Source organism: Microtus pennsylvanicus, chromosome 12, assembly GCF_037038515.1.
Source record: "Microtus pennsylvanicus isolate mMicPen1 chromosome 12, mMicPen1.hap1, whole genome shotgun sequence".
Taxonomy (NCBI): domain Eukaryota; kingdom Metazoa; phylum Chordata; class Mammalia; order Rodentia; family Cricetidae; genus Microtus; species Microtus pennsylvanicus.
Window position 1 is genome coordinate 46,860,718 of NC_134590.1, and position 24,751 is coordinate 46,885,468.

At 42.8% G+C, this 24,751-nt stretch overlaps 1 protein-coding gene across 1 annotated transcript in view; it reads left to right on the top strand.

The window, feature by feature from the left end:
- Positions 1 to 24,751, top strand: part of Ppargc1a (PPARG coactivator 1 alpha) — a 629,633-nt gene that overhangs the window by 367,351 nt on the left and 237,531 nt on the right. The gene's annotated exons all lie outside the window — the stretch shown is intronic.

Below are 24,751 nucleotides of genomic sequence, written 5' to 3' on the forward strand. Positions count from 1 at the left end.
TGATGTCCTTGGATTGAATCTCCACTGGCTTTGCATCTTACTAGGAATAGAAAAAAGGGGAGGTTTGTGGCATGAATGCTGTCTGCCAAAGTCTTAACCAGACCATTGCCGTCAACTCTATGGTGAAGATCCTCTAGAGGCAGCTTGTGCCAATGGCAAGGCGAAGGGAACCATACTAATTAGTCATTGAGGCCGTGTTCTCCCCAGACTCTCTGGAATTCAAGCTCCAGTCAGATTGCTGGCCCAAGGCTGCGTCGTTAAGAGTTCTTTATCCACCCTGGGTAGAAGTAAATAGTCCCCTTTCTCTTGGTTTCCAGTTGGTTTCTAGCCAACTGTCTGTGAATGCCAGTTTAGAGCAACTGTTCAAGAAGAAAGGCTGTAGAGGCAAGGATACCCGGACCTGGAACCAGACTGAGCCACAGGAAGATGACTCAGCAGCTTGACTATCTTCCTTCCTTCTACTCTAAACACCCCTCTCGTACAGCACCGTGGACCGGAATATGCTCTTCCTTCGCACTCACACTCTCTGAAGGAGAAATGGGTTTGCATATGATGTGTACAGTGCTAAGAAAAGTTTCAGTGCCTACAGGGGAGGAAGGACCCATTTTCTGCTGACTGACGAGTCCTAGGGAAGTAGAAAGGGAATGGTCTTTGCCATGTTTCATGCATTTCTAATCCCCTCACCCAGCTTCTCCCCTAGCTACTCTTGCCCACTGTAGTGTAAGCTGCGAGGTCTCTGCCTGCCTGCTTGCTCCAGTGAATTGAATCAAGTCATCAGGCCAATGCTGGCTCCCAGCCAAGGTGACTGTCCTTTAGCGCTGTGAATGAGTCGAACTCCCGCCCACCCATTTAAGGCAGAACAGTAGAAAGTGGGTGAGTTTGCAGGGAAAGTTTATCAGAACTGCCTTAGCTTGTGGTGGGGGTCATTTTACACTGACTTCTGGGAGCACCTTGGCACATCCTGGAACTCTTACATCTCTTTTTCTTTCTTTCTGTATTCTTTCGAACAGAAAACAGATGTTTATGGTATGAAGATAAAAACAAGTACTCCAAGAGTTAAATAATCACATCAGTCTTTATTACAGTCTTTGTCCTTTGGTAGATACCCTTATGGTTCTCACCTGTAGTACAGGGTTAAGTGTTGTCTTAAATCCTTTACTATTGCTGTGCTCAACACCCCGAGTGAGGCAACTTAGAGAAGAAAGAGTTTTGAGTTTCCAGTTCTAGAGGGAAAAACATCCAGCCTGGGGAGGAGGGAAGACAACAGGCAGGCACACTGGCTAGAGCAAGAAGCTGAGAACTCACGTCTTTATGGATAAACATGAAACAGAGCAAACGGGAAGGAGGTTGAGGCTGTGAGCTCTCAACGCCCACTTCCAGTGACATATTTCCTCCAACAAGGTTGTAAGTCAACAATTAGGGACCAAGTCTTCAATGGTTGAGGCATGTGGAGGATATTTCTCATTCAAATCACCGTGAATGTCATGTCCCGTAACCCTCACAGGCAGCATCTGCAATGAATTAAGTGGGTTAATTCATGTCCAGTGCTGGCCTGCCCCACCTGACCTAGATGAGACACTTATGGGCATTGCTTTGAGTAGTGCGTGGTCACTGCTGTTATTCTTTATAAATTAACCTAAGGACTTCCAAGGAAGACCTTATGAAGCATTTCCCATTTCCTCTCACCAGTTAGAGTTCCGTTACATTTTCATTTTTATGTAGTGAGTATGTGTGTCAGCACCTGGAGGGCAGAGAACAACTCGCTCACATCAGATCTCTCCTTCCAGCACACAGGTCTCAAGGACTGAACTCGGGTTGTAAGGTTCCCTAGCAAGGACTTTTACAGGCCAACCCATCTTGTAGGCCCTCCCTGCCCCTCACTCCCTCACTGAAAAGAGATAATTCATTGGAAAAAGTTCAAGGAGCCAGGCCACTGTGGTTACTGACAAGCAGAATGTTACACAAGCATCTCTTGTGTTCCACCCCCCCACCCCTTCCCTGAATTAATGTCTGCTCAGCCTTAGAAAGTCTTAAATATTCAAATGCCGTGTTTGGGTGCCTTTGTTTCTCCAGCGCTTTTTATTTTGCTGCTGCTGTTATTCCACAGAAGTACCTTAAAAATAGCACAACCCAGCATTAGACAAATGTTTATCCGATTATATAGGCACATCAACCGAGCAAACGTAATAAGGTAGAGTTACTAGAAATTCTAAACGTGAGAAACAGGCATATTAAAATGAATGAAAAATTACAGGTATTACTGCTGTAAGCTGCTTGTAATATTTTTAAGGATATATATTTTCTGTAATCCTGCCCTGAAGTGAGTTGCCTATAACATGAAAGAAAGCTAGTTTCCAGGTCTGCCCATGAGACAGGACGCAGAACCAGCGGGTACTCTCAACTCTTTGCTTGTTGATTAAATCTTTGGCTTGGGTTTGCACCTTTTTTTTTATTCTTTCACTCTCTGGACTTGAGTCAGACTGTTTGGTGTCTCCCATTGGAATCTTCAGAGCTTCAAAGTCTATGTTACAGGTAAGCCTGAAACGCAACTTCAGTGAAATTTTTTTTTCCTTTTTGGATTGTTAGAACTGGATATTCTCGGGGATGGAGTTCTCCTGGCATGTCTGTGATGGTGTACTTTCTTGGTCCCCAGAGCAAAGGGGTAGTTTCAAGCCTCATCCCTTCCAGCATCGAGACACAGACAACAGGGAAGCAGCTGTCTCTCGGTTGCTTCCACTTTGAAGGAAATGGTGACTTTAGGTCACGTTGCCCTAGATTTGGACGGCCCTGGGAATAACGTCGAGGAAAGGGATTTTTGTTACAGAGGACAAAGATGACTGGAGGGAGGTTCCAGAAGGGGAGCTGGAAGGCAAACTTTCCCCTTGTGGTCTGAGTCTGCCGTGGTGAGAGCAGTTGAAAAAACCAGTGATAGGTTTGTTTTGGGGAAAAGAGTGTGTGACAGCCACCGCTGTGTGGGGGTGTGGGATGGGGGAGCCCTGAGCGAAGGGGCATACTCGGTATAGCCAACAGTTGCCACTTTCCTCCTTTCTCCTCTCCCACACCAGTGACTTCCCCAGAAGTCATCCAGGGCATGTCGGGGGATGAACCATTAGCTGGGATGTAACATGGGCAAAGGGCTTGCTCTGCCTCTTTGTGAGGACAGTGCATTCCCCAGGACACCTGTCTCTCCATGGAGCCTCCAACCTTGACATCCCCACCTAAGTAAACGATACTTGGGGGTGGATTTGCATAAATCCCCTGGATAAGTTCTGAGGAAAAATCCTGGGACTAACCAGCTTGCTGATCCAGCTGGCCCTTCCCTTGAAAAGTCCAGTGTGGGGTCCCAGCTGGAAGCCCCACGGAAGCATTGCTCCTGGTAACTCGATTGGGCTTCATGTGCGGATTCTTTCGCTCCAGACAGCTACCACACTGCCAGGTTCTTGTTGGTCGAAGTGACCTTGCTCGATTAAAATAAATTTGGCAAAGAGCTTTCAGGCAGGGAGCCTATGATGAGTTTCATTGGCAAAACACCCTCAATAACCCCTCCCTGCGTATATGCAAGGCCCACCCACTTTGCTTCCCTTTCCTCTGGTCACTTGTCCTTAGCTTGTAGGCACATTCTTACTTTTATCTTTGCCTCTCAGTCTGTATTTCCTCCTGGTTGACCTGAATCCTCTCTTTTGTTTCCCTTCCCAGATTTACTGTTTATCTCATAAACACAAGGAGGGGGCTGCCGATCAATGCTGCCCTAGTGTGTGATGGGCAGAGGGCCTCTCGGGCGGGCGTGTTTGTGAGTGCGAAGGCAGCAGAGGTAAATTAGCTTGCAGATTTCAGCAGAGACTGTTATCAGCGTCCTCTGCCAAGGATCATGCAGAGTGCCAAATTACAATTGATTTCTCAATAAAATTGAGTTCAACCTTCTCCAGTATAATCCGAGACAGAAATGACAGAGAACTGTCTCACTTTAAAATTTTTATTCTTTTCAGTCAATTTTGTTCTTGGAGGTTTATGATTGTTATTAGCCTTGGACCATGAGGTACTCGCTTCCCCTGTCTTCCAGACTTCCTGAGGCAGGGGAGGTCAGCAGAGGAAGTTCAGGCACCAGGTTTCCAGGCCTTCCCTCCTGGGCACGGTTTCTCACCTGATGCTGCAGGAGGATGAGATCAGCCTTTAGGACCCCGAAACATAAAAGTATGTGCCCTGTGTTTTGAGTGGCTCATGCTCAGAGCATCATAGGCTGTTTACGACAGGTTGCTTCCTTTTTTCCATCCCTGCTCCAGCCCCCATTCATGTGCCTGCTCAAACACACATGCTTACCCCCTATATTCTGCTCGGAGCTCATTGCTTTGGGAACCACTAACCAACCAGCCTAATTAAAACACCTTTTTCCAATTGCTGGAGCAATTCCCTGAATGCTTTTCCTTGCCAGAGCCATGCTGAGCCTTCTCAGTGCGCTACCGGCATTCAGTTCCCAAAGAGAGACACCTTTGCTGGGCAAGAAATCAATCCCTTTCGCATCGTGTTCTGTCCCGACCCTGAAAGCATGTGCCTTCCAGGAAACCAGCCTCATCCTTGGGGAGCTGTACACATGCCACCCTGAGACATCACTGGGACCTCTACCACCACTACCATCTATCTCCAAGGCCATGACTTTCTTTTCCACTGCAACCGTGTTGCTCTCTCTCTCCTCCCCTCTTGAGTGTGTTTGTGTGTGTGTCTGTATACACGTGCACACGTTTGTAGAGGCCAGAGGTCACAATTAGATGTCTGCTTCCATTGTTCCTTATCTCGTTTTTTAAGACAAGATCTATCATTGAGCAGGAGCTCAGTCATTCAGTGAGGCTGGCTGGCACTGAGCTCCAGGGAAGACTTGTCCACTGTGGGTGGTGCCATTCCCTACTTGGGAGCCTGGATTATGCCAGTGAAGGAAGGGCGCTTAGCAATGGCGTGAATTCATTCCTCTCTGCTTCCTGATTGTGGGTGTCATGTGACCAGCTGCTTCAAGTTCCTGCTGCATTCACTTCCCCACCATGGTGAGGAAACTGAGGCATAGAGGTTGCTTATCTTGTGCCATGTCACCCTGAGTTTCAGAGTGGTAAGATTCAAACATGAGCCTATCTTTGAAGCCTGTGGTGATTGATCTTAAGCCTTAAGCATCCACTTGCTTGGACTGAGAGATACCCAAGGTTGGTTAAGCATCCCACTGGGTGTATTTGAGATGATTAACAAAGGGGACTTTCACTGACTATGGATGGAACCATCCCATCATCAGAGGACAGAACCAGGCGGGAGGAAGAAGCTGGCTCCCAGGAGTATTATCCTCCTCTGCTTCTTGGCTTTCATGAAATGAATATCTCTGCCCCACCACTCCATTCCAGCATAGTGTTCTGGCCTCTCCACCATGCAGAAACAATGCATCCAGCCAAGCACGGACTACAGTCTCTGAGAGCATGAGCCAAGATAAACCTTTCCTCTCTTTTAGCTGTGTAGTGGGAGTTTGTCACAATGGTGGAAGCCCTGACAAACAGAAAGCCTTTGCTCTTATTTACTGTTAATGCAATATTTGGAAGGATGGAGAGAATCCATCTAAACAGTTCATTTTTCATAACTGTAGAGATTTAGAATGGACAAAGGCTTGTTATTTTTATTTTTCTTTGTTATTCTTTATCTTTATATTTTATGCGTTGTATAAGTTTCTAAAACCAAAAAGGTAAGTGGCATCTAGCCTTGAAACTATACACACCATGCCATTTCCCTTTACTTTGCTTTCTTTCTATGTCTTATGTTTGTTTTGCAACTTAAGACTAATTCCCTAGGCAATAGCATTACCTTATGGATCTTCTATTTGTTTACCATTATGGCTGATTTATAAACCTTGAACTGGGCCTTAAATTCTGCTAAACTTAAAAAAATTGGCTGCACAGAGTTTCTTTGGAGTAATATATATATATATATATATATATATATATATATATATATATCACAATATTTATCTGACTCCTTAAACTAAAATGAAACAGGAAAAGTTGTTTTGTTGCTTTTTTATTTATTGTTTTTGAGACAGGGTTTTGCTATCTATCCCTGGCTATCCTGGGACTTTGTAGGTAGCTCAGTCTGGTCTTGAGTTTATAGTAGCTCTCTTCCTGGCTCCTATAAACTGGATATTCTTGTGTGATTTGCCTGGATTCTTAGTGAAACACAACATACATGAAAATGGGAGTTGAATGATTGAGAGCTTAATGTTTTTCACTTCCTGAACCCTTCCTTCTCTCATTATAAGATGGTGTAAAAGAGAATTGAACTCCTAGGGTTGTTGTGATTTTTTTTTTAAACAAGGTGGGCAAACTTATAGTAAGAAGCCCTTAGCAGAGTGCCAGCCCACAGCCACAGCACTGCACAGGGAACAACCCTCAGTACCATTGATCACTTATGAGAGAATTTAGTTTATCAAATTTTCTGTTTCTCTTAAATACAAGGATGTGTCCTTTGGAACCCTCTCCCTTTTCTCCGAACGAGCAGGAACTGTACCTTTAATTAGGTTCCCAGTTCTGAGTATAGTATCTGATATTCTGTAAAGCAATTGTGTGTATAGGTAGAGCTCTATGGACAGACTAGGTCTCCCACACAATGCTGATTGGATTTGGTAGCAAGGCTGATAAAATTGCTTTTGAGATAAGCTGGTTGTCAATGTGCATTTAAGAATCACACTGCAATTTGTAGAACCGGGTCCCACAATGCCAGAGAACAGCACAGCCAAAAATACTTCCTTGAAGCAATGGAATTTGAAAGGGAAAGTGATCAAGGAGCCAGGCCGGCTGCTTTACATGAAGAAGGAAGGGGCCACACTACTAGAAAGCTCGGATTCAAGGGAATTAATTAGTGACTTTGGACTGCCACCTAAGCAAATCACACAGAGAAACACTTACAGCCAAGGCCAAGCAGTTCTTGGCTAATAGAGGAAGAAGGCTACATAAGAAGCTAAACCAAAGACTACTGTCAGTCACCAAACTACATCATAGAAATCAGCAAAATCGTAGTACTTATTCCAAGGATTTTTTTTTCAACCAGGAGCGAAGAAAATAATTCATGAAAAATTTGCTTCAAAAAGTATAAAGTGAATATTAGGAACCATGGAAATAAGTAATTCTGTACACAGTCAACCCTTGATTGAGCACAGTAATGGAGGAGAATATAGACAAATCAAACTTTGGATCATCTTCAAGTTATGGCTTTTTAAAAAAAAATGCTTTTTTGCTTCCTCCCTTGCAGAAGAGCAGCAAATCTTCTAACTCTATTGCTAAGGTCCCACTGGGATCCTCGGGTGCTCACCATTAGGGCTGAGAGGTGATGTGTCAAAAGAGCGAGCAGACGTTGAAGTAGGTCGTTCTGGGTTTGGGCAGGTGGAACCAACCATAGCCACGGAAATAAAAAAGCGAGTAACCTACAAATAACCTTTATAAAGCTAAACGCCCTCATGGAGGACTTGCAAAGATCAAAGAAAAAGAAAAGTATCCATTGATGTCCAATGGTTTTCACTGTTCCTTCTCCAGCAGGTGCTGGGAAGCAGAACGCATGCAGCTCCCACAACTAATTCCATTCTGGCCTCCTCTTTCAGCGGCCACAGCCTACAGAGACTCATTTTCCCTCCAGGATTTCCCCCCAGATTCACCCAAGTTGCCTACCTGGCGTGCTTCCCTCAAATATGTCCTTAATTTTATTTTACTATTTCAAAACAGATCTTATGTTTTGGGTGGGGTGTTTCTCAAGTTCTCCCTTTCCCTAGTTATCTCAATAAATCAATTATGGCTCAGAGAAGACACCAATATGAGAATTTTTATTTTGTGTAAAGTTAAGAGAAAACCCATGAAAATTAATGTGTTTCCCCACTATAAACATAAAGATACTTCAAAATTCAAAAGAACAGTGTGTTATTTCCATTATAAACATAAATATGTCACACACTTACTAAAGGCAGGAAGACATCTTGATTTTCATTAACTAAAATTAATTGATCAAATGACTTGACTGAGGGCTAAGGTACCACTTAGTGTAGAGCATTTGCCTATATCTATAAGGCCCTGAGTTCAGTCCCGAGAACTGAAAATAAAGCAGAGCAGATTTTAAAAATTAAACAGAAAATAAAATGAGTTGGCTGCTAATAGATGAGAGGGGTGTAAGGCTGAGTTTGATGGGACAGTTGAGGGACATAAGCTCTGTGTGCAGCTTGGCAGAAATAGTTTAAAGCAAACCAATAACAATACTAAAATTCCTCCTTCTAAATCTCATAAGCTCATATTGGTCCATTGTCTCAGGTACCATTTGGCACGAGAGGCATTTCACTGATACTGTAACGTCCTATATAAATCCTGCTTGAGCCCCGATTCCATAGGATACCACATTGGTTTATTGGTTTATTAATTCTCAAGATTAAAGGAATCAAGCCACAAATTCTGTTGACTGAAGGAAACGCCCCATGCAGATGACAGCTGATAAAACACCAGCTGTGACTATTGAAAAAAACTGATAAAAGCTGAAGAGAAGGAAAGTATTGTTTAGAGCAGAGCTAAGGAAGAGAGACTCGAAATGGCCACTGTTGTTGGGAGAGGATCTTGGAAGAAAGAGTGGAGACCATGGAGTAGGTGTTTGTAGGTTTGTGTTAAAGCACCATCTTGCTTAAGGAAAGAGATAGACAGACAGATGGATAGATAGATAACAGAAAGATAGATAGATAGGTAGATAGATAGATAGACAGACAGATAGAAAGAGAGGAAATGGAAAGGGTGACAATAATGATGAATGGATTAGAGCATGACCTACTGTACAAAGAGATTGAAGTAATACCACATAGATAGCCTAGAGGAAAATAATAGCAAAAGGAAAGGGAAATTGTTCGTATCGTAAGCGCCTGAGACATTGTCGCACGAGTTACATTCATTTTCAAGCTTCAGCACATCAAAAGACAAGCCTAGTGTGGTCTGAAAGGTCCGTATTTTCCCATTTACCTACTAAAGTGCAATGGTGATGAAGCAGAAAAGGCAGGAAGCCAAGTGTAAGTTGGAAGAGTGAGAGAAAATTTTTGAAACGTTTGTGGTCCCTTCAAGGAATGAGATTCACTCACTGCTCTGTGTGATTAGGAGGGACAACAAGCGTGGACAGAAGTGTGCCTCTGAGGATGTTCATAGGCAGAAATTTGGGTGGAGTCTCGGTTTCCTAGCACCCAGGGATTGGCCCAGCTCATTTTCTTGGCGACTGCTAGAAACTCTGTTGATTGAAAGGGACTCATTACACATCACTGATTTGTACGTGAACAAGGGGTTGTGGTGTGAGCGTTCTGTCTGTGTGGGTTCAAACCCTGACACAGTTATATGCCAGTTACCATCTGGAAAGAGAATTAACTTCTCTAAAATACTTTTTTTTTTTTTAGACATAAAGTGGAGATGAAGAGAAGGGCTGTATCGCAGGGCTCTTAGCTTGGATACAGAAGCGCTTAGTACAGAACTGGTTTTTACTTTAAATACTTAGATATTATTTATTTGGGAAACTTTCCAGGATCTACATTATACTAGGGAAATCAAAATACTTGTAATATAATAGAGAAAATACTAAAGATATTATCCAAGGGGCTTAGTTTTCAGTGGGAAACATGGAAGAATGAACAGATTCATATGTTATATGTCGAGCTGACTGCTGCTAAAGGGTCAGGATGCATGGGCTGGGGTACAGGTCCTTGCTCGTAGTTAGTTTAAATTACTATGTTAGAGTATGCCTTATGTAGATCTACAGGTTCTATCGCATTTCCCCAATAATGTGATGAAATATAACTATGATGTGATTAATCTCAATAGTCAGCTTGACCAGATTTAGAATTACCCCGAAGACAGACCTCTAGAGGATAGGGCACTTCTAGGGAGACTTAGTCAAGAAGAGAAGATGAACCTTGAATGTGGGCAACCCCATTCCATGGGCAATGACTTATGACTGATAAAAAAGGAGAAAATGAGTAGAGTGCCTACATTCGTCTCTTTTTGGCTACCAATTGTAGAGCGAGTGGGACCAGCTGCCTCTTGCTCTTGCTACCATAGCAGAGAGCCATCTCTGTTACTCTGTATTCGCTGCCATGATGTATTATATCTTCAAACCATAAGCCAACATAAACCCTTTCTTCCTTATTGTGTTTTGTTTTTGTGGATGATGATGGTGGTGGACAGGTGTCATAGTAATGGGGAAAGTAACTAATCCAGTGACCTTCTTCAGAAATAGAGTCCAATAGTTGATTAAGATCATTCTAGTTGATGTGGACCTTAAAACGATATGGTATCTCTATGGGACCAGGGACATGTGGGCACAGGGATGAACGCAGAAGCAAGTACTGGAGTGACTTGCCCACAAAAGAGGTAACAACAAGGGCTGTCTAACCCCCAGAAGTAAGAGGCAAAACAGCATGCTTTCTGCTCAGTAGTTTTCAGAGAGAACCACTGGCCCCTTGATTCTGTACTCCTAGCCCCCATACGTGTGAGAGGATAAATATCTCTTCCTTCAGGCCTCAGCTAAGGGCAGACTTTGTGAAGCAGACCTAGGGAATTTACATAGTTTTGGATCAGAGAACATCAGAGAAAAAAATGAATTTTAGCTGAGAGGTGTAACGTATTACTTAGCATCGAGACTGATTATGAAACTAAACGGGAAGGCACTAGAAACGTGGAGGGGGCACAGGAGGAAATGGGATAAGAATGTACATTATATACTTTATATATGGTATATATACTATATATTATATTGTATACATTATGCTACGTTATATACAAGCATGACGAAATGATGAAAACCTTTACTTTGCACAATAAATATACACTCATTAAATTCACCATTAATTGAAGCCTCTGTCTTCTAAGACAGTTGCCTCTTCCCAGCTATTCCCATTCTCACATTACAGTATTTTCTCTGCAGAAGAAATGAACGTTTAGTGAGTGAAGGAACTCGCCTCGGTGCACATAGCTGGTGAGTGGAACTGAAGTCTTCTGGCTCAGTACGCATTCTTGGAACTAGGGTGATTCCTTCCGTGCAAGAATTAGGATGTGGGCTATTGCTGAATCATCAGATACTACCCAGGGAAATTAGGAAGCAGTGACCCTGCAGTCTCTCAGCTATTCCCCTCAGGACTCCTGTGCTTGGTAGGGCTTAAACTATATGTCCGTTTAGAAAAGTTTCCCCTCTCTCCTCCCCGGAGCATTGCCTGGGAAGTGCGGAGGACAAGCGCAAATAAGGAAGTGTCCTTGGCTGTCGTGTGTGCTGCCTGTGCGGAGTTTTGAGGACTCTTGTCCACTTGAAAGATTTCTTTGCGTGTTGTACAAGTGGCCTTCCAGCTCCCGGAGAGTGGCGTGTACATTCCAGTGACCAGCCTTGTCAATTAACTGGGTGGCTTGTGCTCTTGTGAAGCTCTGTGTCTCTGTGTGTCACTTTGAGATGTGCCCAGTGCTCTTAAGGCTCAGAGGTTCTGCAAACGGAACTCAGGATGTGTTATGCCTGCAATATCTCAGAGTGGTTGCTTGGGCCTTAAGCTTGGATTGTTTTTGCATGCCACCTTTAGGCTTCAAGATGCCGTTTTCTGGAAGAATACAGCCTGAAAAATGCTCCTTGGCTAGAAGGGAAGTGTGAATTCTTTGCTAATACAAATCCAAGAGAGCCTTTGTGACTCCATGGGAAGCTTTTGGGAAAGCCTCTATGATTTTGACTAACGATGCTTTTTTTTTCTACCACTTTCTGCTGTGCTCGCAGGCACCAAGACAGTTCTTTTGCGAGAGACTCATCACACTACAAGTCAGATTAGAATCCAGGTCTTTTAAAAGAGGACAGCTCTGTGAGAGAAATAGCCGGCTGAGATGACAAAAAAAGCATTTCATTTGCCTTCTGTGTTAGCGAAGAAAAGCAGAAGAGACAAGGGCCAGCACAGCAAAGGCGGGAGGGGTTCTTGTTGAGTCCAACTGCCATTTTGCTCAAATAAGCTTCAGCCTAAACGTGGTGGTTGATGTCGCATAGGATGCAGCTAGGGTTGTGTGGTGAACCGTTTGACACTGCTAAGCTTTTGTTTGACATAGATACGCTGTCCGTACACACTGATCTCAGAAACAGAAACTGTCTGCTCTTTGTCCTAGAAGTGAGGCTTCTTTCACATATCCCTCCTCCCTACTTTCCTAAGTGCTATGAGGAACAGAAGAGGATGAAAAAGCAAACAAAATGCTATTAAAGTCTCAACTTTCTAGCTATACACTTAACCGGCTTAAGATAAATTAGCAATCGTAACTAGCATTACCATAAAAACCTTAACTGCATTAATTGTTTAACATATTTAATTCTTGTCATTTTTATGACTAGCCCCATTTTGCAAATAGATAAACCAAATTTCTTAGTTTAAAACTGGGCAAACTACTACCACATGAATCACTGAGGGTGAGCTGGCGGGCAGGTTGTAGGGAGGTATTGAAATCATAACATGGTATAGGTCATTGGTATTTGAACCATCTGAAGAAAGGTATTTCGTATTGACAGAGGACAGTTAAGCCAAGGAGAGATTTATAAAAGGAGTGGTCCCTCTGTTGAATGGTGCTGCAATCTTTTTGGGGCCAACAGTAACACGGAGAAGAAAAGTAAGAACGAAAGACGAGCTATGGTTTGAGAGACAAAAGCTTTGACTGCCAGTGCATAGAATCCGAGTCAATTCTCTTTCACTTGGGCATAAGTGTACTTGAAGAGGTTGAGCAACACGGGCCAGGGAGAGTGACAGAGGGGACCATCCGTGCTGTGCTTTTAGGAAGATTAACTTGGCAGTAGTGTGTTGGGTGGTGGCAGGGGCAGGGTACATAGGTGAACAGGAGAAAACAGGATGAGATGGTCCACTGAGCTTCTGAATTCAATTGCATTTTTTCTAAATTAAAGTGAATTAGCTTCTGGTTCAGTGGGAGCGCATAAAGGTGGGGGGGGGGGGAATGAAGAGAAAGTGTCACTGTGTCACTGACTGCACTCAGCTGCCCTTACAGCGGACTGGGAAATCATGAGTGACAAAGACCAGAACTTTGGGCCAGATCCCTTACTGCTATCACTTATTACTATCATTTACTATTAACGATGTTAGTGAAAGTTACTTATTTATTGTTTATGCACAGTGTTAACAAAAGTCACCAAAATAAACAAAGAGAACTCCGTTGATGAAAGACATCATGTAGGATAACAAAGAAAAGCACCGACTTATAAGCCCTGAGTGTGATGCACTTTATATGGTTGTGCTCTTTAGAATCATGACCCCAGGGGCATCATTTATCTTTATCATATGTTTGAACTAAAAATAGAGAGGCTAATTTATATTCCCACAGGACACACCCGAGTTTATCTACTCTCTGTCATGATATTTAAACAAATTTATTTATTTTTCCTAAAGGATGACTTTTGACTGCAGGATCATTAAGATGTTGACATTAGCAAGAAGACGTGAACCAAGGTTTCCGTTCAGCCTGTTTTCAGTGACATTTGTGTCTCGTATCTACTGCGTGGGTTCTTTTGTTTCCCTGCAAACCACACAGACTACTGTAAGATACGAGGAGCTTAAAGAATTTGTGGAGTCAAGGATTTTCCAGTGTACTTTAAATTTTAATAGCCACTGATAGAGAGCTCAAGAGGCCGAAACACTTGGGAGTGCTGGACTTCTAGCTTTCTTCGTTTCCCATAGAATCCCATAGAAGCTGCTCATGCTGTACCATGGGGCAAGTGTAGAGACAGGACAGGTGACTGCTTGAAGTACATTTTCCCCCCTTCCTTTGTATGCATGTTTTCTATTGGGGTAGCTGGGCATATACATTTTTAATATTATCTTAATATTGAGTGTCAATTTAAAAAAGCCAGCTGAATACATATCAGTGTCCTGGGAGATCAGGCTTTAGAATGCTGAGTGGGCTTGGTGTATGATAAAACTTCAAGAAATCTTTTTTTTTTCTAGAGATTTCTAAAGACATTTGCTTATCTGTAGTCCAGATGGCAAGCACTGATGATGAATACTGAACTTTACAAGTAGGTAAAACCATGGCTGATGGAAAAAAAAGATTCCAAGTGTCTCTTTGATAAAACACTCACATGATGTGAAGAAGGAGAGACCAAACTAATAAAGATGTAATATAAAGTAAAGTTTGATACCCGTTTCGTTGTTCAGAGAGTCTGACTTTTGGGGAGGCGCTTCCTTATGGGTTGTGTGCACATGTGCAGATGTCATTTCTCAGATGTATACTACCTTCTTATTTGAGACAGGGTCTCTTGCTGGCCAGGAGCTTATTAATTAGGCTAGGCTGGTTGGCCAGCAAGCCTTAGCAAACTATCTGTCTTCGTTCTCAAGCACTTAGGTTGCAAGCACAGCCATTGCACCTAGAACTTGTATGTGGGTTGTGGGGTTTAAACTCAGGCCTTTGGCCAACACTGAGCTGTCTTTCTAGACACTTCTTTTTAAAACTTTTATGTTATTTTATTTTTCCTTGTGTCTATGCGTATTCACATGTATATGTGTGTAGGTGAAAACAGAGGCCAGTGGAGTGCATCAAGTCCCTTGGAGCTAGAGCTACAGGTGTTGTAAGCTTCCTGTTGTGGGTGCTGAGAACTGAACTCGGGTCTTCTTTGAAGGCAGCAAGCACTCTTAACTGCTGCGTCTTCTCTCCAGCCTCCCCCTTCTTACAACATTTTAATTCATAACCAATACTCCAGAGTAGCACTCTTTGACGATTAGCATAGTTAGTATACATCCACATCTGAAAACAAAAATTCACCTTTCTACAGTTGCATATTGTACTCTGAGGTCCACCCATGCATGGGCTGTACGGTCTCTCACAACTCTTTGGAATGGTATCACAACAGCCGCATCCACAGACCATACGTGGTTCTGAAGAGGTCTCTGTAATTTTTTTTTCTCATTTAGGTTCTCTAAAGGGTTTGTAACCCTCCACAGGCAGAAAACCACTGGGTTAATGGAAGGTGGCCCTATCAGTCAGGATTCTGGCAGGTAACAGATGGTGCACTCAAATGGGGTTAGAGTTTAATGAAGAGACCATTTTCAAGAGTGTGGGGAAGGGTAGAGGAAACCAACAAGTGGTGCTTCCCTTTAGGCTAGCAACGGAGGGAGGCCTGGAGATGCCAGAGGAGCAAGCTGGTTCTGTGTCCAGAGAGCTGTAGCTATTGCCAGCGAAGAGGATGCATTTCAAGAATGCAGGCTTTGATGGAGTAAACACAATCTCTCCATGATAAGCAAAGTAAGCATATGAGCGGGCAGGGTACCCCGCTAAATTGTCTTCTTGCCTTTGACTTTATTTATTTTTTTAAATTTATTTATTTATTAAGGATTTCTGCCTCCTCCCCGCCACCACCTCCCATTTCCCTCCCCCTCCCCCGATCAAATCCCCCTCCCTCATCAGCTCGAAGAGCAATCAGGGGTCCCTGCCCTGTGGGAAGTCCAAGGACCACCCACCTCCATCCAGGTCTAGTAAGATGAGCATCCAAACTGCCTAGGCTCCCCCAAAGCCAGTACGTGCAGTAGGATCAAAACCCATTGCCATTGTTCTTAAGTTCTCAGTAGTCCTCATTGTCCGCTATGTTCAGAGAGTCCGGTTTTATCCCAGGCTTTTTCAGACCCAGGCCAGCTGGCCTCTATTGATAGTGCCTTCCTATGTCTCAGCCTACTCAAAGGTCAGGCTCTAGAAGCACAGAGGGTAGAGAAGGGTACATCAAGGATCGGAGGAACTGGACAGAATGCCTTCCATTGGGACACTTAGTTAACACATTTTATTATTTACCCAAGGGCTGCTCCCCTACTGCCAATGGGGACTGCAGCCAAGTTCTGCCGTAAGAATGTGCTCTGCTTAGAAGCAGTTAGAACCTAGACTAATGCAAATGCAGCTTTATGGTTTTCAACCTTCAGCTTTTTGAAATGGTTTCTAATTTTGAACTATAACCAGTTGAGGGTTAGCTGCTTAAAATTAATTTCATGTTAAGGCAACCGTTAAAGACGTTGGGATAATTTTTAAGGCATTTGGATGTTATAAGAACCGGTTTTGCTCGAGAATGCTGGAGATGCAAGGAGGGAAAAGAGTTGCTTCTTCATACCTGTGAAGCAAGGCTATGGTGCCTGGGTGGGACAGAACTTGCATCTGGCTTTGTTTCAGTAAAAGGCTTGGATTTGTAAACTCCGGGATTGCATTAACTCATTGTATGGAGTTCATTGTTGCAATTAGACTGCCTTTTAAGTTTATTAGTGGACTCACTAATGTACTCTTAAAAAGCTTTATCTGGAAGGAAGTCAATATCCAAAGCCAATAGAACTGAAGAGCTTTGCCACACGCTCTCTCGCTGAAAATCGTGTTATCAATTTTCATGTGACTGTTAATCAATTAGAGTGACAGAGAGATGATTTGAAGTCAATTTTCTGTTTATTGCTAAATTAGCATTTGATCACATGCGCTTATTTTGGGTTTTAAAGAGGCTCTGGATTCCTTTGTCAGGAGGCAAAATGGAGGGGAAGTCAATGATGGGAATAATCATTTGTGATTTTGAAAATATTTGCACATTAAGACGCAAAATTTTAAAGTAAATTTTTCAAAGGATAATGCCCCTTGCTGTATGGTTGAGCTGGTACATCTGGCAGATGAAAACTGATCGCACACAGTGTTACATGTTAGGCAAGCATACCTAGTCAGTGGGAAGTCCAAGAAATGAGCCACACGTTCAATGTTCTGTGGATGGTTAGGTTACACTCCTAAAATGAACAGGAATCCATTTAAGCCAAGAAAGTGTACCATAGATAGACTGTCTTCGGAAAAGCATGCAAAGATCTAAGCTTTATGTCTCATTCTATCTCATGCCCAAATTATTGCTTCGATATGGAGAGTATCAACAGGAGTTATATGACCGATTATGACATGACGCAGTAGAGGGACATGGCACATGTGGTCTTACTGTGTGCCTCACAATTTGCAGAGTGTCTTTGGGGAAGCAACTCTGTCCGCCACTCAAGGACCTGCTAGAGGCTGCTCATTGGCTCATTGTTGTCGGTGTAGCCATCCCAGTTGAACAAAGAAACAAATCCCGTTCTTCATGACTAGATATCCGTCTCTGTCTCGGTGTCATCCTCGCTCTTCCAAAGGAAGGGAAACTGCGCTGAAGTGGGAAGTGGTTGGTGCACCGCTCTGGGGAAGCTTTGTCTAACTTCAAAGAAGTGAAGTCCACATAATGCTAAAACTTCTAGCTCAGGCGGAGAGGCCAGAGTGACCTCTCCTTCTATTTTATGAATTGACTCATGTTTGGGTTCCTTTTCCTCATCTGAAAAAACAAAGGATTAAGTAAGACGACTCTAAGGATTTCTATAGCTTTAAATATTTAGTGTTCAGAATTACCCGGAGGGGAGGGATTTCTCTCAAATGTAGAATATTATACCAATATCCCAATTATAAATCAAATAGTAGGGAATCTGGAATGCAGGCATTATATTTCTCATAAGAACTTCAAGTCCTTGTAATTACGTATTTTCAATTACTCAGTGGTGTAATTGAATCACTAAAGTATGGCTCCTTAATTTATGTTGGATAGCAGGTGGATAAGCTTACTAGCATCAGTGTTGCACGTTCCGACTTCTCTCCCTTTAGGCCACACTTCCAGTTGAAATATGGAATGAATTACTGTGGATTTGTGATGATTCACTGTTATGGAGATAACGTTAAAGGGCTTGGGATGACAGACTGCATTTTGTCCATATATTTGGACAAGTGTTGTTGAGTTTAAATTGCTTATGATCATACTTAATGGTGGGCCAGTACACGCACTGTTGTCTTTTCTGTGTGTGTAATTAAATTGTGTAAGGCAAGACCTCACTGTGGCTCTTAGCTATTAAATCTCTGTGGTGACGTGAGGTGAGGCTGCCAGTGCTCTGATGGGGAAATACCAAGACTCAGGACTGAAGGGCGAAGGATTGCCGGCTTCCTCCATTTATCAACTGTTCTATTTGAATTCCGAATGCCTGTTTAAGTGTAGTGTCTGGGGTGCACTCATAAAATTTAATGAAATTAGGGTAGAACTGAGTTCCACTGTAGGAGATAGCCTTCATAAACACTAGAGGAGGTAGGGGATGAGAGGAGAGAGAGAGAGAGAGAGAGAGAGAGAGAGAGAGAGAGAGAGAGAGAGAGAGAGAGAGAGAGAGGAAAAGGAGGGCACAAAAGAGAGATCCCTCCCACCACATATACCACAGAGATCCCAGTAGGAACTGTCACCCTCTATCAGAGTACTGGGAATGCTGTCAGGGTCTGGATGGGGGATGTTGTTTCTCTAGACTTAGCTGAAAGAGGGAATCAGAATTGCAAGCTGGTTCCAAATAACCTTGGAGGGTTCGAATCAGGAGAGGCAATTACTCCAGCTCCTTCCCCTGCACTGTAAATATCACTTACAGACTTTGGTTCCAAACCTGAGTTAATTGCATTGGCTCTGGGGGATGCTGGGCTATAGAGAATAGGTGCTATTGATTTTGTCTATTTAAGGAAGGTTTGGGCAACTTCCACCGCACCCGGGGCAGTCTCCCTGTTAGCTGGATACCCTTTGAGTTACAGCCGTCACATCTGGAGGTGACAGAGACCTCCAGACTCAGTTTTACAGAGGGAATGGCAGTAATCCTGAGTGAGAGAATTAGGCAGAGTGCAGCCACAGGCGCTTCATTTCCGCTCTCTCTGCAAGGTCGCACCATTCTTTTGGTCATCCAGTTATGTGTAGGTGAGTTCTTCATTGCACAGGGAAATTTGATTTTCAAAGCAAGGAGAGGGATTCCGAGCCAGTCCGTTGTAAGCTTGCTAGACTATGTGCTGTTGTGAAGAAACATGGGGTGGTATCCAGTCGGAGTTTTTAAAGGCTGCCATTTAGACAGCAGCAGCTTGATCCATCCTAGATCTATATGCCAGCTCTGAACTGCTGAGTGCCTGCTTTATACCACGCACCATACGAAGCTCTGGTGGCTTGGGGAGAACCAGTCATGACTCTTGCTTTTGGAGTCCTTTAGGACCCAGTGGTGTTGGCAGCCAGGTAAGTGGAGAAAGAAGTTGTAGGGTGGCAAACCGCACTGGCTCAGAGGGATCACGGGTTATAAGAGGCTGTAAGAGAATGAATGCTGTTGATTTTGTTTATTTAAGGAAGGTTTATGCAACCACTACCACACCTGGGTCAGGTTTTCTGTTTGTTCGGTACCCTTTGAGTTGTGGAAGGCATGAACACACACACACACATGAACACATGCGCATGTGCACACCACACACACACACACACACACATATGAACACATGCGCATGCGCACACCACACACACACACACACAAACACACACAAAATCCACTTTTACAAAGAGGAGGCACATATATGGTTTGACAAGTTCACCGAGGTACAAACACAGAAGACAAGGTCGCCACACATACTCACATGTGTGCGTGTGTACTTTTTCTTTTATGTCATTGGAAAATCTATCAGGAGCTCAAAGACGAATGCAGGCACACTATTAGGGAGGTCGTGTTTCTTTACTTGTAATCGAGATAATACCTAGAAATAAAACCATAACTGACTGTCACATTGACAGGGCTTTTTTTCACAAGCACAGCTGTAAATGAACTGGGATTTTTGCTCCTCTGTGGTCACACAGCAAGGTCCTCTCTTAGGTAGTGTCTACAGAAACATTTAGAAGGCAGCTAAGTGGAAGTAACCCAGGGAATGTCGTCTGATTGTGCTGAATGGACCTACCATTCTCTACTTTCACTTTGCTCATCTCTCTCTGAAAGTTAAAGAGAAATGCAATCCAGTAATAACCTTGGTTGCTAACTTTCCAACAAGTATCTCAAGTGAGAGACTGCATCTACCGTCAACCACAAAGTAGTCAATATAGAAAAACCAAGGCTGAAGGGAAAGTGACATCGTGAAGGTTAGCCCATGGCAGCACTGGGAATCTAAAGCAGGCTTTTCTGATTCCCAAGCCTGTTCGGCTGCTAAGCCATGATTCTTATGGGACAGCGGTGTCCTCAAGCGAATCTCACTCTTTAGAATGAGGACTGTCTTTTGTAATATTAATACCCCCCAATATATCCAGGTTTCTTGAGAAATACTTGGAGACTGTGACTGTGCAGATTACTGGCAGATTAGACAAACAAATATTAATAGGTGTAATCCAGCTTCCATGCTTACTGCAGACATTGGCATGAGAAATTTCTTTTTACATGCATACAAAAATACTACAGACAGTAACTTGTATAAAGTGTATTAACGTGACGTTTACAGCTCAGTGGAGATTTTTGTCTGTGTGAACTATTTCCAACACCCTAGAAACTTCCCTAGCGCCTTTTAAAGTCAATAGCCTATATAAAAGATTATTTCTATTATTATCAGTGCCTTTTGTCAGTTATTGTACTATATAATGGACTATATTACTGTGGAAGTGAGCTCAAGCCATACGACTCTTTATGTTTTCCTTGACTCCTTAGGAACACCTGTAAGATGTTCCCATGTATTTACACAAATAGGAGTCTGTTTACTTTTTTTGCTACGTGGTGCTTTATTCCATTCATTCATGGCATTTCACTTTAGCAATTCTGCATACGGGCACTTTGGGTTGTTTCGAACGTGGGGATAATATGGTTATGTCCATTAGAAATGGTTTTGGGACTCGGGATATGAACTCAGAACTAGAATTTCATGGTCATGATGTGGGTTTTTGTTTAATTTTAGTAGATATGGCCAAGTGGCTTTACACTGCGATTGAATCATTCACAGAATCATGAGCAAAATGCACTGAGCATTCTGTTAGTTGCAGGTTTGTGTCAACACTCGGCACTGCTGGTCTTTTCCATAGCCATCCTTTCTCTGTAATGCTTTCTTTCTCTTGATTTTCTCTCCCCAACACTTTACATCTAATTCACATATTAGCTCCATGAAATTGGAATTATTGTTTCCATTTCCCAGATGAGGAAACTGAGGTAGAGACATGTTAATTATTTTTTTCAGGAGTACACAACAAATCAATGAAAAAGAGAAGATTTGAACGCAGGCTATCTGGCTCCAGAGTCCAACTCCTAAATATTTTACTACACAGTGGGGATGCCCGTGAGAGATAAACACGTGGCCATACTTCAAATTAGTGAAGAGGAACTTCCAGTGCTATTCGCTGCTCTAGCTTTTAGCAAAGGCACACGTATTTATTTAATAACTTGAGATACAAATCACTGTATCATTTCCAAAGTATTGTAGCTATTTCAGTACTGATTGCTTTTATCTTAGAAAAGGTTAAAAATAAATAGAAACCATGCATGGTGGCTCGTACTTGTAATCTCAACTCTTTGAGAAGCTGAGGCCCAATGAGTGCCATGAATTTGAAGCAAGCTTGGACTACACAATGAGTTTCAGACGAGCCTGGAGTGCAGAATGAGATACCGTCTCAAAAGCACCAAAGTATACATATATATGCATACATCAAATAAATATATAAGTATATATTTCCCAAGGAAAGTTGCTTTGGAAACTACAAAAAATACTTTATGAACTGTTCAATTATAACTTGATAAATATTTTATTTAAACTATGTGAAAATTACCCACTTGACAAATTTTTAAGTATTTGTGACTCTTTCTGTATAGTTAAGAGAATCATCATATTCGGCGCATCAGCTGTAGAGAGGTGTATGGTGCTAACCAGTGTACAAGTGGGTGTTGCACTGTTTCCTTTGTCTTAAATCTTATGCTGGCTTCTCAGAAGTGGAGCGATGGAAGAACTATGATTATTCATGGCTGAAAGTTTCAGTACTGAGCAGTAGGCTAAGCTATGTGTCGCAGAGATGCTCGGGGAGGGGGCCATGTTGTCTTTGTATATACACACACATACATACATACACACTCACACACAATAAGGTCAGAAGACTGATGGAGGAGGGTCATCTTTCTATCTTTTGTTTCATTGGTTAAATAAAGAAACTGCCTTGGCCCTTTAATAGGACATAAAATTAGGTAGGCAGAGTAAACAGAACAGAATGTTGGGAGAAAGAAGCTGAGTCGAGGAGTCACCATGATTCTCCTACCGGACACAGATGCAGGTTAAGATCTTCCCTGGTAAGACACCTCGTGGTGTTACAGGGATATTAGAAATGGGTTAGGTCAATATGTAAGAGCTAGCCAATAAGAGGCTGGAACTAATGGGCCAGGCAGTGTTTGAAAGAATACAGTTTCCGTGTAATTATTTCGGGGCATAAGCTAGCCATGTGGGCGGCCCCGCCGCTCCTATTACAACAGAAGACAACTTTGGAAATTGTTCTTCACATACCTTCTACTTCTTGTTTGAGATCAAGTCTCTCATGAGCCTGAAACAGGCTAGGCTAGTCTCCCAGCAAGCTCCAGGGCCCCAAATGTCTGCACCTCTTTTCTGGCCATCACTGGGATTATAAACACACACTACATCACCTGGAATTCTTCCTAGGTTCTGGGACTTGAACTCAGGTCCTCATGCTTTTGAGGCAAGAGCTTAACTGATTAAGCCATTTGCACAGCCCCACATTTTAATTTATTTACTGACTATCAATCATGTTCATTTTCTCACTTAGACTGATAAAATAAAATACAGATATTGGAGAGTTCCTTTTTCCTGTATCTTGCGTATCTTGGAAGAAAAGGCCTGAGATGAATCTCTGAGTTATTCAGGGAACTAACGGTGTCTTTGTTTGGAATCCATCGCTGGCGCCCAACAGACGTCTATAGGATCACTTATTTAGTGATGCTCTCCACCACTGCCCCGCTGCACACTGTTCACACGTGGGCTTCTGAAGACGAAGGTGAAAGCGGATCCTCTGCAGCCCCAGGCTTCAGTGCCACGGCTTGGCCACAGGGATATGAATGGTGTTTTGGAAGGAAAACTGGTTTGAAAGCAGCTTAAATGTAGCAGTAAATGAATATGAGTCGGAGTTAAGCACCCATCACCCGCCTCTATGCAGTCCCATCTCTGCTGAACTCCGCCTAGTCAGTTTCCCACCGGGTAACAGCACGTGGCAGGAATAACGGCTTTCACCTGCGTGTGTGCCTGCTCTTTCCATCAGCCACTTGAAGGCATTTTGGAATTGTGTGCTTTTTCTTTTTTCTTTTATTTTTTTCTAAATAGCATATAAAACTAAATTGAATTCAATGCTAGTAAAAAGGGTGGCTTATGCCTGAGACAAGGATGTGTTTTTTCAGCTCTAAATGGAATAGCCAAAAACCTGAATGCAAGGTGTTATTTCCTGTGGGGCAAAGGAAGGTTATTTTCTTCTGTTCTACCTTCTCTCTGGACTACTCTTGATCCTCCCTTGAACTGCTTTCTTTCTTTCTTTCTTTCTTTCTTTCTTTCTTTCTTTCTTTCTTTCTTTCTTTCTTTCTCTTTCTCTCTCTTTTTAGTAATGTGTGTATGCATGTGAGTCTTGCCTTCCCATTTTATTATGAAAATACAAGTACAAACAAGTATAAATTATTCCATACCAGGCAATGTGTGCACTGCTTTGTGAGCCCCTGTATTTAACCACAGTTCTCCACCACGCACTAGCCTAGTCACTTTAATAAAGTAACATCTCTGTGTTTGAATTTCCTCATTTGAGAAATGGAGACAATCACAAGTCCTTGAGGGAGGAATTGCAATTGTTCTATAGACTAGGAAACTGGGAGAGAGAAGTTTCTGGTCCTAGGTCATTCAAGTAATTGGTATTGGACTAGATATGTCTCCCTCCCTCCTAACCCGTGAGTCTAGCTCTCAAATCTGTGTCTCCAAATACGTCTCTGTTCAGCATCTTTGGTTTGTGTATATGAATCATGAAAAACAATATGTTTTTTTTCAATTTGAATGACATATTTGTTCTTTTTTTTTCCTTTTACAAATGTTATTCTTGATAAAAATGTGTGGCTTGTATATATCAAAGGAAGTTTCTTGCTCCTTCTGGGCAATATTAGGAACAGCGCTGCTTGTCAGCTGTGTAATGTTCAGGGGCACAGTTATATTTTTGACATGGAGGTGTACCTTATGCATTGTGTGTGAGTTCAGTTGAGATATATTAGAAAGTTGAGATCACCTGGACTAAAACAGGTTCCAGTGACACAAGCACCTGTGTAACAAATAGTCTATGTTGGGTTTGAGACCAGAGGATGAGCAGATCAGACATGGTCCACTATCCCCTTGGGGCTTCCTCCCTCATGGAGAGGGGCACAATGTCCCATCTAAACTATACTGAGATAGCAGTCTATTTAACCACACTTAGCTTTATATACCAAGCTGAGGGCTTGGCCTAATAGGCAGGTATCAGTGAGTACCTGTGGGATTTGATGGAAGTCATCAGCTGCTCCAGATCACCACTGTGGCCTGAAAATGCAAATGTCCCCTGAAAAGTTATCTGAAAGGACAGAAGGTAGAGCAGGGCTCACTCAGCAATCTGCTCAAATCAGGAGGAACTAGAGGGCGGTGATCAGTGGGGATCGGGATCCTGGAAGCAATTTGAGCTCTGGGGGGATGCCGTAGAAGAGGACACCTACCAATACCTGGCTATCTTTGATTGCGATAGCTAGGTGAGTACTGATATATTTATTATGCCAAGGGTATTTCTAAGCATCTCACAATACACAAGACAAACCTATACGACAAAAAGTTGACTAAAATGTCACCCACACTCAACAAACCCTGTTTAATGCTTTCCCTGTATTTTCAGAACA